Source organism: Mobula hypostoma, chromosome 28 (genome assembly GCF_963921235.1).
Source record: "Mobula hypostoma chromosome 28, sMobHyp1.1, whole genome shotgun sequence".
Taxonomy (NCBI): Eukaryota; Metazoa; Chordata; class Chondrichthyes; order Myliobatiformes; family Myliobatidae; genus Mobula; species Mobula hypostoma.
In genome coordinates, this window is record NC_086124.1 from 2,640,357 (window position 1) to 2,657,907 (window position 17,551).

Genomic DNA, 17,551 nt, shown 5'->3' on the forward strand with positions numbered 1-17,551 from the left:
CAACCCTGGATTCAGGACGGCACCCACTGACCGACTGACTGACACACAATTATCACTGGGCTCCCTGTTTTTTAATTTTTGATTACTTTTGGAGTTATGAAACATAACAAGACAGTAAGATGAATATATGGAAAATGGAGGAAATGGACATTATGTAGGCAGAAGGAATTAGTTTATTTAGCCTTTTAATAACTGGTTTAATTAGTTTGCCAGAATCTCATGGGCCAAACGGGCTGTAGCTGTGCATACAGTCCTCTGTCCCAAGCAGAAATATTTCAGGCGGAATAAAGCACCCAACAGAGGGCAGTACAATACTGCGTTAACATGCATTTACAAAGCTTCCCGCACTCTGGTGTGGTTTCAAGCCACCTCATTTCTCAGAGCAAGTAAACACATTTGCTATTAAACTTCTCTCAAATGCTGACACATTGTTCAAAGCAGTGAATATTTATTGCCTGTGTATTAAAACTTTACAGCCCACAAGCACATCAAGCCGACGGTGATGAAATCATTGGACAACAAAGACTTTGCTTCCTGAATACTTTACGATGTATCTTATGAATTTTGGGCTGCTGATCTTGAAAATCACCATGAAATTTCCCTATCACACACAATTCTTTGAAATTGCCTCTATGTGCTATTTCAATTCATGGAAATTCACTTCAAAAAGGGTTGGTAGCTATAATTTATAAATGGAAATGAATTTACGAATGATATCTAACAATAAAATTAAGCGTGCTTGGGAATTGGAAGCTCAAGAGTCATTTTCAGATAATCAATGGAGTAAAATTCTTCATTTGGTTAATAACTCATCTATTTGTGCCCGTCACTCCTTGATACAGTTCAAGGTAGTGCATCGGGCCCATATGTCAAAGGATAAACTAGCACGTATTTTTTCCAACACCAATCCTATTTGTGATAGATGTAATAGTGAGGTGGCCACTTTAACTCATATGTTTTGGTCTTGTATAAAGCTAGACAATTTTTGGAGAGATGTTTTTAAAACATTATCAAAAGTTTTGGATCTGGACCTACAACCTAATTTACTTACGGCAATATTTGGGATTATCCCATCGAAACCAGGAAATATTCCTGTTTCTGCTCAACGTATCATGTGTCAAATGTCAGCCTTTTCAACTTTATTGTCTAGGAGAGCCATTTTACTGAAGTGGAAGGATTCTAATCCATCTACTGTCTTTTATTGGCTCTCCTGCATTATGTCCTGGTTAAGTTAAGAGAAAATAAGAAGTCGGACATTTGATACATCCTTTAAATTTGAGCAAATCTGGTGACCTTTTATTCAATACTTTCATTTAATTTTATTTATTACTGGCTGATTATTGTTGGACACATAAGTGAGGAGCCTCGGACACTGAGTACAAATGAAAATCATCAACAAAGTATTTTTAGTTTAGTTGAACTATTGCAAAACGTCAGCGCCATTATGCAATTAAACACATTATATTCAATAAAAGTTAATTTCTTGTTTCTCCAAATTCCTACATGATATAAGTAGACTGAAATTATATTTGTGTTCAGCTTCAAGTTGACTATCATAAACAAAGAAAAAAATTCCGAGAAAGCAGCACTTTGGGAAAAAATTGTTGTCTCGTGACATCTCTCCTCCACATAGTTTCCAGTTAACAACATCAAAAACACCTCTCTCAGCCCTTCATTTAAGAGGTTATATTTAGACAACTGTGAATTTTGTTACAATGGGCAGTGAAATTTTGTCATGAGATCAAGATGGTGGGAAAGGGAAGGCTTGTGAAGAATTGTCTCTACGCTTTCTGAAAGGGTGGAGGAGAAAGAAGATCAGTGACAGGGAGAGACCAAAGGCAGAACCCAACCCCTGGTGGATAATATAGGAACACACAACAAATTGTCAGCACAGCATCTGTTACCAAGTGCACAAGGCGATTGAAAGCTTCACACATCTTCACCCTTGCTATCAGTTCTTACTGAATTAAATATCATTTGCAAAGGACATCACGAAAACGACAGCGGGGAATCAGGTCAGTGCCTGTGTTTATGACCCATGTGTACTGAGCTCTCTGGACCTGTGCGGGGGGTGTGGGGGGCACCAGAGAGCATTGGGCTCCGAGGTTTTTAGAGCACCTGAATTGGTTAATTGTTGTTTAATGAGAGTCAATAATCGTATAGAGATCCCTGCATTTTTCTCGAGTGACTCGCTCTTTATAATGTGGTCTCCTGGTGCCTTCTGTTTAAACTTGTTAAGTTTATTGTGAGATGTTTAGGGATTCTGTGTTACTTTTATTATTTAAGTGGATGCCCAGTTAGTGCTAATTGCAGGGTCCTAGTTCTGAGAATGATACGTCTCATGGTGTTGCTCAGTCGAGCCATCGATGTTCTGCTGGAATTCCTAAGTATAAATAAACTCTTGTTTCCACCTCTACATGAGAGTCTGTCCTTCCTCCATACCTGGCTTCAGTCATTTGTCAGCTTACACTGTGACACCATGTGATGCGACAGTTAAAGTTATTTAGGGTAATGGGAAAGCGCATTCGAATTCACAACTCATACCTGAACAGACAATAGTGTTTGTCCACTATCAAAGTCAGAGTACATTTATTATGTCACCATCTACTACCTTCAGATTCATTTTCCTGCAGGCACTTACAGGAAAATAGAGAAATACAACAGAATTTATGAAAAGCTACACACAAACAAAGATAGACAATCAACCCACAAACAAGAGAAAATCTGCAGATGGCGAAAATCCAGAGCAATATACACAAAATGCTGGAGGAACGCAGTGGGCCAGGCAGCATCAAAGTACATCAACTATACTGTTTTCCATAGGTGCTGCCTGGCCTGCTGAGTTCCTCCAGCATTTTGTGTGCGTTGCTCGGACAATCACTACTGCTACTACTACGTCGACTCAGGCCTAGGGGGCTGGCGTCGGGCACGATGACGGACTCTCCACTTCTCCCTCTCCCTCATCAGTGTGTTCCGTTCATCTACATTAGCCGCACCGCTGTCTTCTAGGAGCATGTTGTCCATAGTCTTGGGAGGGCGCCCAGGGTTCATCCTCCCGTGCTTGGGCTCCCATATGATGACTAGGCTGGCAGGTAGCTCGGGGTGGCGTAGACAGTGCCCCGCTAGTTGCAGTCTTCTCACCTCGATTTTAGTGGAGAGCATCGGTAGGTCGTTATAGAGCTCGACGTTCGTCATGTGCTGTTGCCAACTCACGTCAAGAGCCATCCGGAGCATTCGTGTATAGCAACCATCTAGAGACTTTCGACTAGTCTTGGTGAGTGTCCACGTCTCGCATCCGTACGTGAGAATGGACTCTATGACTGCTATGAAGATCCTCTTTTTAAGCCCTCTGGTCAGGTTTGACTTCCAGATTTCCTTCATGTCATTCATAGCCATCCAAGCCAGCGCTTTCCGTATCTTTATGTCCTTCTCCGAACTCATCATTCTTGACCCGAGGTATTTGTAGTCAAAGACTTTCTTAATGGTATCATTCTTTATGGTATTGAGAGTACCTTCGTCGCAGTTAAATGCCATGTACTCTGTCTTTTTAGTGTTTAGGTGAAGTCCAACTTTATTGCATTCAATTTCCACTTTTGTCAGCAGCTGCTGTGCTTCCTCCATCTGGTCAGAGAGCAGGACTATGTCATCTGCAAAATCGAGATCTGTGAGCGTAACTGGTCTGACCCTTTTGGTTCGTCCTGGTTTTATAGTAAAACCAAGCTTGTCCTGATCTTTGGTAGCTTGACGCAGATGCAGTTTAATGTGGATAAATGTGAGGTTATCCACTTTGGTGGTAAGAGCAGGAAGCAGATTATTATCTAAATGGAGTCAAGTTAGGAAAAGGGGAAGTACAATGAAATCCAGGTGTTCTTGTACATCAGTCACTGAAAGCAAGCATGCAAGTACAGCAGGCAGTGAAGAAAGCTAATGGCATGCTGGCCTTCATAACAAGGGGAATTGAGTATAAGAGCAAAGAGGTCCTTCTGCAGCTGTACAGGGCCCTGGTGAGACCACACCTGGAATACTGTGTGCAGTTTTGGTCTCCAAATTTGAGGAAGGACATTCTTGCTATTGAGAGAGTGCAGCGTAGGTTCACAAGGTTAATTCCCGGGATGGCGGGACTGTCACATGTTGAAAGATTGGAGCGACTGGGCTTGTATACTCTGGAATTTAGAAGGCTGAGAGGGGATCTTATTGAAACATATAAGATTATTAAGGGTTTGGACATGCTGGAGGCAGGAAGCATGTTCCCGCTGATGGGTGAGTCCAGAACCAGAGGCCACAGTTTAAGAATAAGGGGTAGGCCATTTAGAACGGAGTTGAGGAAAAACTTTTTCACCCAGAGAGTGGTGGATATATGGAATGCTCTGCCCCAGAAGGCTGTGGAGGCCAAGTCTCTGGATGCTTTCAAGAAAGAGATGGATAGAGCTCTTAAAGATAGCGGAATGAAAGGTTATGGGGATAAGGCAGGAACTGGATATTGATTGTGGATGATCAGCCATGATCATAGTGAATGGCGGTGCTGGCTCGAAGGGCTGAATGGCCTACTCCTGCACCTACTGTCTATTGTAATCAAGGACAATTATAAAGATGTAGGGTGCAGAGTGTCTTCTTGCAGCGCACCAGCTAGGAGCTCGAACACTGCTGTTTCTCCATCTGGTGATACAACTTTCGTCATGGTTTTGGTATAGCTGGACTCTATTGCTCTCAATAGATGGTCTGGCACTCCGTAAGCTTTCAGGATCTTCAGCATTTTACCCCAGTGAATGGAGTCAAAAGCTTTGCGAAAATTGATGTAAGTAAGCACGGCTGGTAGGTTGTTCTTCTTGACTTCCTCGATGATCCTACGGAGAGCAATTATTTGCAAAGGTAATGCCTCCTTTGAACTGATGATTTCTGGTCCTCTGTTTGATCTTCAAATCTGTTTTCTGCACATGCAGTAGGTTTTTGGAAAATTTTGTTTTTGCCAATTCCTGGCATACACTTCTGTAAGTATATTTCCTCCTGAAAATCTTAACGTTTGCAAAACTAATTTTGTTTCTTACAGAGAGAGAGAGAAAGCAGGAATAAACTGTGCAAAGTCAGCTGAAATTTTGTGCATCATCATCATGATGTGCCATGTCGTGTGACATCATCATCTGCCGTGTCGTGTGACATCATCATTATCTGCCGTGTTGTGTGACATGGATAATCATGTTCTTTCCATGAATATGATTGTTCTTGGCAAATTTTTCTAGTGGTTTGCCATTGCCTTCTTCTGGGCAGTGTCTTTACAAGATGGGTGACCCCAGCCATTATCAATACTCTTCAGAGATTGTCTGCCTGGTGTCTGTGGTCACATAACCAGGACTTGTGATGTGCACCAGCTGCTCGTACGACCATCCACCACCTGCTCCCATGACTTCATGTGACCCTGATCGGGAGTTAAGCAGGCGCTACACCTTGACCAAGGGTGACCTGCAGGCTAGCGGAGGGAAGGAGGGTCTTACACCTCCTTTGGTAGAGACGTTTCTCCACCCTGTCACTCAGAAATTTTGTACATGCTGACAATATGTACAAAGAAACAGACCGGCTGGAAATTATAATTTGACGATAAATTCTATATTCACCACACGTGAAAGAGCTGCCCATTCAAATTAAATTGTATATAATTCAAATAAATTCTATATTCACCATACATTGAAAAGCTGCCCATTCAAATTAAGTTATTTATATTGCAAATACATTCTATATTAGCCATACACTGAAGTGCCGTCCATTCAAATTAAATTGGAAGCCAGCCTGTTGATTCAATGCCTTTAGAAGATCATAAGACACAGGAGCAGTATGAGGCCGTTTGGGCGATCGGGTCTGCTCTACCATTCCAGCATGGCTGATTTATTATTCTCCTGCTTATTTGACCCCCTTACTGATCCAAAACTGATCAACCTAAGCTTTAAATATACCGAATTATTGCCCTCCACAGCTGTTGGTGGCAATGAATTCCACAGATTCAGCACCCTCTGACTAAAGAAATTCCTCCTATTTTGCGGCTGTACCCCTTGGTCCAAGATTCCCCCCCACTACAGGAAACATCCTCTCTGTCGAGGCCTTTCAACACTTGATAGGTTTCAATGAGATCCCCCTCACATTTTTCCAAACTCCACCAGGTACAGATGCAGAGCCACCTCGCCTCACACGTTAACCCTTTCATTCCCAGGATCATTCCCTTGAACCTCTTCCGGATCTTCTCCAATGCCAGTGCATTTTTTCTTAGATAAGGGCCTAAAACTGCTCACAGTTTCACCGGTCGTTCTCTGCAGTAGCCTCTACCAAACACAATCACAGGAACCAGACTTGCAGAGTCTGCCCTGCCTTTTGGCATTTGAACTATTATCAACAGACCCTGATTCTATGATGAAGTATAGACGTCTACCTGGTGCTTCGACAGGTTAAATGTTGGCTCATTGGGTGTTGGCTTTTCCTTTCTTAATGCGGTTCTTTTGCGTTTCTTGCTTAGTGGCTGCCTGTAAGCAGGCGCATCTCAAAAGTGTGTAATTTATACATCCTTTGATAATAAATGTGCAAATAAATGAGTCTTGATTCTTTGAGTCTTTGAATCTTGAAGAAACATTGGAGAACAACAAAAGCACAACGAAATGAAGCAAAACCCTCGAGAGTACAATCTACTCTGAAGCTCAAACAGACAAACGGAATATTTTCAAAGTTCAAAATAAATTTTATTATCAAAGTCCATACATACAACCCTGAGATTTATTTTCATGCGGGAATACTCAATAAACCCATTATAGAATAATAACCATAATAGAATCAATGAAAGACCACATCAACTTTGGTGTTCAACCAGTGTCAAAAGACAGCAAACTGTGCAAATACAAAAAGAACAAATAATAATACATAAGCAATAAATAATAGGAGCATGAGATGAAGAATATTGAGAATAAATTTATTTTGCATTTTGAATGTTAGTATTTGTTGGATTTGATGGTCTGGTCATCTAGTTGTTTTTTTGGAAGTCAAGAAAGAAGCAAAAAACTTGTTGGTTACAGCCACTCGTTAAGTGGTACGCCAACCGGTGGTGCAGTGGCATCCTCCATGGACTTCAAGGCGCGTGATCTCCAGTTCAAATCCAGCCAACTCCTTGCATGCTTTCCATCCGTGCTGCGTTGAGTGTTGCGCTAGCAACTCGGCCTCGTAAAAAACAGATAAATGCTAAAGAAATGGCAAGGTCACCGCCCAACGTGCTGACAGCTGTGGAAAGGAACAACAACTTATTAAGTGTTACCAGAACAAATGGCAAACAAAGAAAGACAAACCAAAGGACAAAGAAATTGTGGTTATTTTATATGCACAACTTGCTCAGTCTCGACAGATAACACTCAGTGAGAAGAGATAACCCATGAAATAACCAAACTGCAGAAAAACTTCTAGAAAAATATAGAATCAGCTACAGGTAATCAGCCGGCTGTTTCTGTGACGTCTCCTCTGCTCCATGCTGAACTGAGGCTGAGGCTGTGTCTGCTCTGGCCACTCTGGGCTTCGTGTCTGAGGGCTCACTTTCATTCCAAATGCAATGTGCTTACTTTTACTGTTTGCATGATTTGTGTTTTTTTTCCCCCACTGAGCATTGGGTGTTTGTCATTTTTTATGGTTCTTTTGGGTTTCTTGTTTTGTGGCTGTCTGTAAGAAGAAGAATGTCGAGGTTGTATAATATATGCCTACATTGTACATTTTATGAAACTCAGAAGTGCTGTGTACTTTGAAATTTGAGTCTAGGACCAGAAGGCTCACCTTCAGAATAGAGGGACATCCATTTAGAACAGAGATGAAGAGGAATTTTTTTGAGCTAGCTAATGGTGAACCATATACCTCCTTTGATAGTGAGGTATCTCCACTCTGCCACATGTATAAAACAGCTCACCATCCATTAATAAACCACAATTTGTGTAACAATAGATTTGAAACTTCTAAATCCAACATTGTCTAGAATTGCCAGGATTTTCTGTAGGGTCGTTTATTCTACCACAACCTCCAGTGTGTCCAGTTTGACTCCTGCAACAGAGCCAGTTTATTGGGCCTGCTGGCATCACCCATGGCACCACTGCATAGAAGATTGTACTGGTGACAACAGACTGGTTGGAAGGGAGGGAGCCAATACAGTCCCGTGTGGGGCTCCAGTGCTGCTTGTAGCCATGTCCCACGCACAGCTCAGTCAGTCCATGCAGCACTGGCTCTTACCCAGGACCGCATGCTCAGTCCGCTGCTGGTGCCTGACTGCACTGCTGGATTCAGTTGAAACTGAGTCAGCAAGTTTGCTGATGTCACCGCAGTGGGTGGCCTCATCGACAGGGCGGCGTACAGAGAGGAGATAGAGCGGCTGATAGAATGGTGCCAGAAGTACAACATCAGTCTCAACGTGGACAAGACCCAAGAACTAAATGTGGAGTCTAGGAAGGTGCGTGCTGACCACTCCTCACTGCACCTACTCATGGCTCCTCCGTGAAGAGCGTTAGGAGCATCCAAGTTTCTGGGAGTTAACATAACGGACCTTGTCCCTCAACACAACCTCTGGTCAAGGCACCACGGTAGCGTCTCCACGTCCTGAGGAGATTGAGGTGAGTGATGTTCCACCTGCCCTCATTTTAGCCAATTTTGCAGGGGCACCATCGAGAGTGCCCTGACCAGCCGCATCACCGTCTGGTACAGGAATTGCAGGGCTTCTGACCACGTGTCCCTGCTGAGCAGATCATCGGGGTCTCTCTTCCGCCCATCAGGGATATTTATCAGGAGCACGGCCCTTAGCATTGTCAATGATCCCTCCCATCCATCCAGCAATCTCTTTGATCCACCTACCTTCAGGCAGGAGGTACCCTAACATGAGGACAGGAACTATTTGGCTGTAAAACAGCTTCTTCCCGCAGGATGTACGACTGAACTCCCTGCCACCACCCAGGTCTCCTGAAGCGCCAGTAACGTTATACTGTTTGCTTTTTAACTTAGTTCGCAAATGCACCTCATTATTTGTTAATTTATTTGTGGTAATTTTACCTCTTGTGTGTGAGCTTTTCTGCCGTGTTGTGCACTCTGGTCCGGAGGAACACTGTTTCATGTGTACAAGTGTACGGATGAATGACAATAAACTGAACTTGAACTTGGCCGCATGCAATCGCCTCTCTGTGTGGGAGGGAAGGAAAGGGGCTTGTTTTGCTGCAGTTGTTTTTTGCTTGTTGTGCTCTGTATTGTTCCGCCGAGCCCTGTGGCTAAGTTACGTGGGCGCCGCAATGTGCGATGAGAACTTCCCATCTCATCCCTGGGTCGTGTTGGTTGTTAATGCAAAGGAACCATTTCACTGGATGTTTCGATGTACATGTGAGAAATAAATTAATCTGAATCTCTCTCCATTAGTGACTGTGCTCCCAGCAGCAACGGGCGCAACCTAATCCTCCCCCTCAGCTCCCCACCACCTCTTTACGGTCATTAACATCTGACTCTTGGATTGGACTTCATTTAACGAGTCAATTACTTTCCCGTCCGTCTCGGGGGCTTAGTAAGACATCCCCTATCATATATGAATACAAATGTGCGTAGGTTTATTTTCCATAATGAGTATTTATTTTCTTGTATCCATTTGCTACGACTACAAAACTCTGGCATTCTGTAGCACAGTGAGAGACGGCGTCGATGGATCGGTGCAGACAATCGCTCGGGTATTTTTTATGTTATTAATTAAAATAAAATGATTGGCAACTACTTCAATTCAAATGACACCATGCTCATTAATCCCTTGCTTTATGATTCCAATTGCATTTTAGTTACCTTTCCTCCAGCGATACAGCCTGCATGTCTATTTTAGTTGACATCGGAAGCCTCGTTCGTTTATTACGCGCCGTGTTGTAGGACGTAGCTGGTCATGATCTTTCCGTGACCGTGATTGTTCTCGGCAACTTTTTCTACAGAAGTGGTTTGCCATTGTCTTCTTCTGGGCAGTGTCTTTACAAGACGGATGACTCTAGCCATTATCAATACTCTTCAGAGATTGCCTGGCGTCAGTGGTCACATAACCAGGACTTGTGATGTGCACCAGCTGCTCGTACGACCATCCACCACCTGCCCCCATGGCTTCACGTGACTCTGATCGGGAGGGTGGGGGCTAAGCAGGTGCTACACCTTGTCCTAGGGTGACCTGCAGACTAGAGGAGGGAAGGAGCGCCTTACACCTCCTTCTGTGAGAAGCATCTCCACCCCGACCCCCAAAGAACCTATTAATCCTCGCTTAAAGTATATCCAAAGACTTGGCCTCCACAGCTGTCTGTGGCAATGAGGAGCCTCACATCTCCTTTCGAAGACATATCTCCACCCTGCCATCTGAAGGCTACCCGTGTTTAAATAATCTGTGTGGTATTTGCAGGAATTTTATGTCAAGGTAGTGAATGTGAAACTTGCTCACCATTTTAGCGTGGGATGAAGCTGCTTCTGAGGGGTTATGGTTCCAATGAGTTTCCTGATTTTGACCCAAGTCGAACGTGGAAACCTGCCTCAGTGACTATAGTCCAGTAGCACTTACATCCACTGTGATGAAGCGTCTTGAGATGCTGGTGATGAAACATATCAACTCCTGCTTGACAAGCGACTTAGATCTGCTCCAATTTGCTTACGGCCCAACAGGTCCACAGCAGATATCACTCATTGGCTCTTCGCTCAACCCTGGAACATCTGGACAGCAAAGATGTGTGCATCAAGATGCTCTTTATCAACTACAGCTTGGTATTCAATACCATCATCCTCTCAAAACTAATCAATGTGTTGTCTTTTGCATTTTGGTTGCTTCTCCATCCTGTTAGGTGTGGTTTCATTGATTCTATTATGGTTCTTAGATTTACTGAGCATACCCGCAAGAGAACAAATCTCAGGGTCGTACGTGGTGATGTATATGTACGTTAATTAATACATTTACTTTGAACTTATTCAAAAACAACACTTTGAGCTTTACAAGTGTCAGCTGCTATATTTAGAAAGCTGAGATTGGCAAAAAGCAGGGGCCCTGGCCCAGGACAGTGAATATCCATCACACTTGTGGCAGTACTCCTTCTAGATGAACTCAATGGTGGGAGAGCTTTTCCTGTGATGGATTGTGCTGTATCCACTATTTCATTTTACGAACGGTCAAACTTCCCACTTTCGCAGAGAACGGTTTAACCTTTCCAAATTTCAATCTACAAAAAGGCGGCTGTCTTCATTACCTCCAAAATTGTCCAATTAGAGCCAAGCTTTAGGGTTACATTTAAAGTTCAAAGTTCAAAGTAAAATTTATTATCAGAGTACATATATGACATCACCTTCAGCTCTTGAGATCCTCATTCCATGAATCCAGTACTGTATAAAGTACCTTTTGTTATCAGAGTATACATTTGTCCCCACTTACAACCCTAAAATTCATTTTCCTGTGGGCATACTCAGCAAATCTATAACAGGAGTAATGAGAGATCAACCAGAGAGCAGAAGACAACAAACTGTGCAAATGCAAATATAAATAAATAGCAATAAATAATGAGAATATGAGATAATGAGATATGAGTCCTTAAACTGAGATCATTGGCTTTGGAAACATCTCAAAGGATGGGTAAGTGAGTGTAGCTATCCCCTTTTGTTCAAGAGCCAGATGGCTGAGGGATGGTATTTGTTCTTGAACCTGGTGATGTGAGTCCTGAGGTGCATGTACCTTCTACCTGATGGCAGCAGTGGGAAGAGAGCTTGACCTGGATGATGGGGGTTCCTGATGATGGATGCTGCTTTCCTGTGACAGTGTTTCATGTAGATGTGTTGGGAGGGCTTTCCCTGTGATGTATGGGGCTGAATCCACTATTTGTAGGATGTTCCATTCAAAGGAATTGATGTTCCCATATCAGGCTGTAATGCAGCCAATGGATCTGCTGAGCTAAAACAATTAATGAAATGTTCCTCCAGGCATATGTTAGGTGTTCTGATTAATGTACACTTCTGTCCTTCTGAGGATCTACCCTGGACTCAATATATCGATTCTTCAGTTATATTTCATTAGGAGTTTGAGGAGATTTGGTTTGTCACCAAAGACACTCACAAACTTCTACAGATTTACCATGGACAGCATTCTAACTGACTGCATCACTGTTTGGTATGGGGCATGGCTACTGCACAGGATTAAAATAAACTGCAGAGAGTTGTAAACTCAGTCAGCTCCATCATGGGCACTAGCCTCTGTAGTAGCCAAGACATCTTCAAGGAGGCGTGCCTCAAAAGGGCAACATCCATCACTAAGGACTCCATCACCCAGGACATGCCCTTTTCTCACTGCTAACATCAAGCGAGAGGTACAGGAGCCTGAAGGCACACACTCAGTGATTCAGGGACAGTTTCTTCCCCTTTGTCATCTGATTTCTGAATGGACATTGAAACCATGAACACTACCTCACTTTTTTTCTTCGCTTTTTGCACTAATTACTTAACTTTAAATATATACTTACTGAAAATTATGGTTTTTTATTTTTATGTATTGCAATGTACTGCTATCACAAACAGCAAATTTCATGACATACGTATGCTGGTGATATTAAAGTTCAACTTGAACTCAGTTCTTTCTCTTCCTATTCTGCCTGCTTGGGGCGGCGGGGGGGGGGGGAGAAGAAGGGTGAATAACCAGGGTAGGAGGGATCCTTGATTGTGGAGACATCAAAAAGTACACCTGCTGGAAATCCAGAGAAACAGCCAAGATGCTGGAAGAACTCAGCCCTTCCTGGGGTTGTGGTGGGAGGATGGGAGATCACAGAGTCATTGAGAAGTCTAGCACAGAAACAAGCCCTTCGACCCATCTACTCCATGCCAAACCATTTAAACTGCCTGCAACCATTGACCTGCACTGGGACCATAGCCCTCCACACCCCTACCATCTATGTACCTATCAAAACTGCTCTTAAATGTTGAAATCGAGTTCACATGCACCACTTGTGCTGGCAGCTCATTCCACACTCTCACCGCCCTCTGTGTGAAGAAGTTTCACCCTCATGTTTCCCTTAAACATTTCACCTTTCACCCTTAATCCATGACCCCCTAGTTGTAGTCCCACCCAACCTCAATGGAAAAAGCCTGCTTGCATTTACCCTATCTATCCCCCTCATAATTTTGTATACCTCTATCAAATCTCCTCCCAATCTTCTACATTCCAAGGAATAAAGTCCTAACCTCTTCAATCTTTCTTTGTAACTCAGGTCATCCAGTTCTGGCAACATCCTTGTAAAGTTTCTCTATAGTCTTTCAGCCAAATTTACATATTTCCTGCAGGTAGCTGACCAAGACTGCACACAATATTCCACCAATATCTTATACAACTTCAACATAACATCCCATCTCCTCTATTCAATATTTTGATTTATGAAGGCCAATGTGCCAAAAGCTTTGTTTACAACCCTAACTACCGGTGACGGCACTCCAATGAATTACGGAGCTGTATTCCCAGATCCCTTCATTCTACAGCTCTCCTCGGTGCCCTACCTTTCACTGTTTAAGATCTACACTGGTTGGTTCTACCGAAGTGCAACACTTCGCTTTTGTCGGCATTAAATTCTATCTGCTATTTTTCAGCAGGTCCAGATCCCGCTGCAAGCTATGATAATTTTCCTTGCTGTCCACTACACCCCCAATCTTGGTGTCATCCACAAACTTCCCTGATTTACTTAACCACAATATCATCCAGAATGTCAGAGGAACTCAGCAGCCCAGGCTGCATCTATGGAAAGGAGTAAACCGTCGACGCTCTGGGCTGGGATACTTTCTCAGAACTCCTGACGAAGGGACTCCGCCCGAAAGGTCGACTGTTTACACTTTTCCATAGATGCTGCCTGCTCTGGTGAGTTCCTCCAGCATTTTGTGTTTGTTGATTTGGATTTCCAGCATCTGCAGACTTTGAGACATTATCATCCATATCGTTGATACAGATGACAAACAACTCGGGTCTTCCAGACCCGGCAAGATCCTTGTAAATTTTCTCTGTGCTCCTTCTTTCAACCTTATTTACATCTTTCCTGTGACTAGGCGACAGAAACGGCAGACAATATCTGGCGTTTCAGTGTCAGACAGGTGCCACGGGGAGTGAGTGGCTGGGAAGTGGGGAATGGGGTCAACTGGGATGTGTTTTCCCCAAAAACAAATTGTCGCAGGAAGTCTCTCCCCGCCCGGTTGGGACCCTCAATTATCAGCGGCTCACAGCCATAAACAGAAAGCTGGAAGTCTTGCTCCTTGCTTCCAGGATCAGCCCCAACTTCTGCTATAGTCTTTCGTGACCATTTTCATTTCCTGTGCGATTGTGTCTCCTCTGCCTGTGCGTTTTGCCGTCGGTCACCGTCCGTCTCCTTCCCCCGACGCTGACATTAGCCGACCACTTGCGCCTCATCCCGTTCTCTCTGATCCAGTGGTGACACCGGCGGTCTTCCCGGAGAGCAGCCGAGCTCCGGGCAATCGGAGGCGGTTTCCAGCCGCCCCGGGTCCGCGTCTGACGGTTCGGCCGGGCGGAGGGAGGTTCGCCCCGCTCGGGGATACCCGCTGCTGCGGCGTGGCTGGATATTGTCCCGGGATGATTTCTGGTTCGCTTTCGGCGACGAGCAGAGGCGGTGCGTGAAGCTCCGGGGCTGCGACTGAGAGCGAAGAGGAGCTGCCGGCGCCGCCCGTCCACCCGCAGGTAAGCGAGGGGCCGGCCGGGCGCCGGGTCTGGGGTACGAACCGAGCCGCGGTCGGGTGCGCCGGCAGGCCGAGGCTGTGGGAGCCGGCCTCATCCCCTCGCCGGGCGGCGGGAGGGATGGACACGGGCTGCAGAGGGAACGGGCGCTCTCCCAGTGTGGCCGGCGGGAGGGGCACGGCGCCGGGTTCGAGCGGGGGACGGAGTGGCCGCCCAGTCCCCGGGAGGGTAAAGGGACGCGGTCGGTACCCGGTCCCGGTGGGTGGATGGAAGGAATGCGCGTCCACTTCCACCTTCACCCCACCCTCCATTACCCGCGGGCGATTTAAAAGCAGAGCCCGCAAAGTCCGGCCTTTGCAAACCCGTCCCGCTGCGCCCCGGGGTGATGGATGACCCGGCTCTCGGCCCCCGGCCGCAGCGCTCAGATCCCGAACCGTGGGGTTTGCGCCGCGAAGGTGGCGAGCCCCCGCCTCATCGCGAGTTTTCAGCTCTCACGCCGCGGATCGCATCGATTGCGGAGTTTGTGCGGCATCGATTGCAGGTTCCGAAACCCAACTCCATAGCTCCTGGCTTTGCACGGCAGGATCCCAGCTGCTCTGCCGTGAACATGGGTCGCGCCGTGCCTTCCAGTCGTTCCCAACCATCGTCATGTCACGGACCCCTGCCATTATCTGAGGGGTCCGTGGCCCCCAGGTTGGGAAGTATTGATTAGTCACTCCGCCTCTCTAGCCCACCAACCGAATTATACCAACAGAACCTGCTCAGGGATGCGGTGGGTATCCCGCCTGGTCACAGGGAGGACACGAAAACTCCACAGGGGTGGGGTCTGATGTGGGGATCGAACCAGCTTCTCCGGAATCCTTAGACAGCCATTCTGTCCTCTGCAGCTCTGGGAAGATCTCTGGATTGAGGTTGTCTTGCTTCCATTCCAGTTTGGTGGGCAGGGACACAATATGCCAGGAAGCTGGGAGTTGCTCTGCTCCCCGTCCCTGTTTTCCTTTGCCCCTGGTGTGGAGATTTGATGTCCTTTGTGCATTTCTAGATGCCTCCTCCCAGTTTAGTGTAATCCTGGGCCCCTCTTCTCCTGCTGAGTTGGGATGGTGCCACAGTTGACTTAAAACTACAAGAATCCAGGTTCGAAATTGAGATTGGTGCTCTCCGTGTGGACTTTGCAAGCTCTCCCTGTGACCGTGTGGGGTTCCTCCACATCCTAGAGACATCCTGGCCCATCTGTTTGCACCTCATCGCCTTGATTAGCAGCACAGCAAATCCAGGAGCAATTGATGGACATGTGTAGAAAATATCGTAGCGTTGGAAGGAAGTGAAGTGAAGGGAAATGGGGCTGGCATGGAACTAGTGGGCTCAATGGCCTCTTGTGTTATTGGTACAAGATGTGATGTAACATTTTCAAAGAGGACTTTAAGAGTGTTTTGGATGTATATTCCTTGTCCTTCTGGAAATCTTTTGGTATGGCAGGGGATCCGTTCAGAACTGTGGATGATGTGACCTGCTCATGAGCTAGAGGGAGATAAAGGAAAGATAAAGTTAAGATAAAGGGAGTTGGAAAGCACGGCGTCAGACCTGTGGACTTTGTCACCCATCTGCCCTATCCTGATTACCTGCATTAAACCCACATCCATCTACGCCTTGTCTATTTAACTGCACGTCCAAATATCACTCAAATATCGTGGTTGCCACCTCCGGCCTGCTTCCGCTCAATTGAAGCCCATTCTCTCTTGTTTATGCTGTCCCTTTCATCGGGGGAAAATGACCACCTACTCGACGTATTCTCCTACAATTTTATATTGTACGACACGGTAGTGTAGTGGTCAGCACAACGCCTTACGGTACAGGCGCCCCAGGTTCAATTCCCACCACTGCCTGTAAGGAGTTTGTATGTTGTCCCTGTGATTGTGTGGGTTTCCTCTGGGTGCTCCTGTTTCCTCTCACGGACCAACGACCTACCGGTTAGTAGGTTAATTGCTCATTGTAAATTGTCCCATAACTAGGCTAGGGTTAAATCAGGGGAATTCTGGGCAACGTGGCTGGGAGGGCTGGAAGGGCCTACTGTGAGCTGTATTGGAATAAAATATTTATTTTATCTCAATACATAAATAAATATTTGGGGTCTTGCCCTTCAAAGATCTTCATCACCTTCAAATTTGGGCATAACGGTACTGGAGCTGACTGTTATTGATGTCTACCTTCATTAACTGGTGCCTCCCAAGGGATGGCCAGTGCACCCGGTTTCTCAGAATCGTAATTGTTGTGCGCAAGGAGCAGGTTGGTTGAGCATCTGCCAGGCGTTGAAGGACCACTGTGCAGCTCTTCCGCGGCTGGAGAGGGAGGGGCTGGGTTGTGTGAGGAAGACCCTCGGTTATTGTAGGAGTGAACTAGCCTAGGGGGGCCACATGGGAGGCAGCAGTCGTACTGGTGTGTAGCAATGGAACAGGACACTGTCTGTTCAGAGTAACACTGTGCCTCTCAGACACCACAGATCCCAAGCCCCATTGACTGCACACTCTGCCTCACTTCATCTCAGCCCCGAAGCTGTCAGCTTCTTTAGCACATTTCTGGTTTCGCATTATCTCTCTTCTGACAGGACGCTCTGACACTTCCTGCAATTCACTGGAATCAAACAACGCATCAGCCTAACTCCCACCCCTCCTCCTCTGCAATTAGCGTCCGACCCGCCGGGGCACATTGCCTGCTTTCTGTTTCTGAAGGTAGCGTTGCATCTCACTTCATCCAGGGGAAGTAAACAGCAGAGATCATGCCTGCTACACAAACCCCGGTAAGTGAAGGCAGCAGTTAAGCAACATAACAGATAATTTTTTTTGAGATACA

At 45.6% G+C, this 17,551-nt stretch overlaps 1 protein-coding gene across 4 annotated transcripts in view; it reads left to right on the top strand.

The window, feature by feature from the left end:
- Positions 1 to 14,359: 14,359 nt before the first annotated feature.
- Positions 14,360 to 17,551, top strand: part of LOC134339015 (tyrosine-protein kinase Fyn-like) — a 299,324-nt gene continuing 296,132 nt past the window's right edge. For 3 of the 4 annotated variants that reach the window (XM_063035252.1, XM_063035255.1, XM_063035251.1), the window contains exon 1: positions 14,360 to 14,707. The gene's annotated coding sequence lies outside the window, so the exon portion shown is untranslated. Of the gene's footprint in view, positions 14,708 to 17,368; positions 17,499 to 17,551 lie in introns of those variants that run through there. The other variant, XM_063035253.1, reaches the window with a different exon arrangement.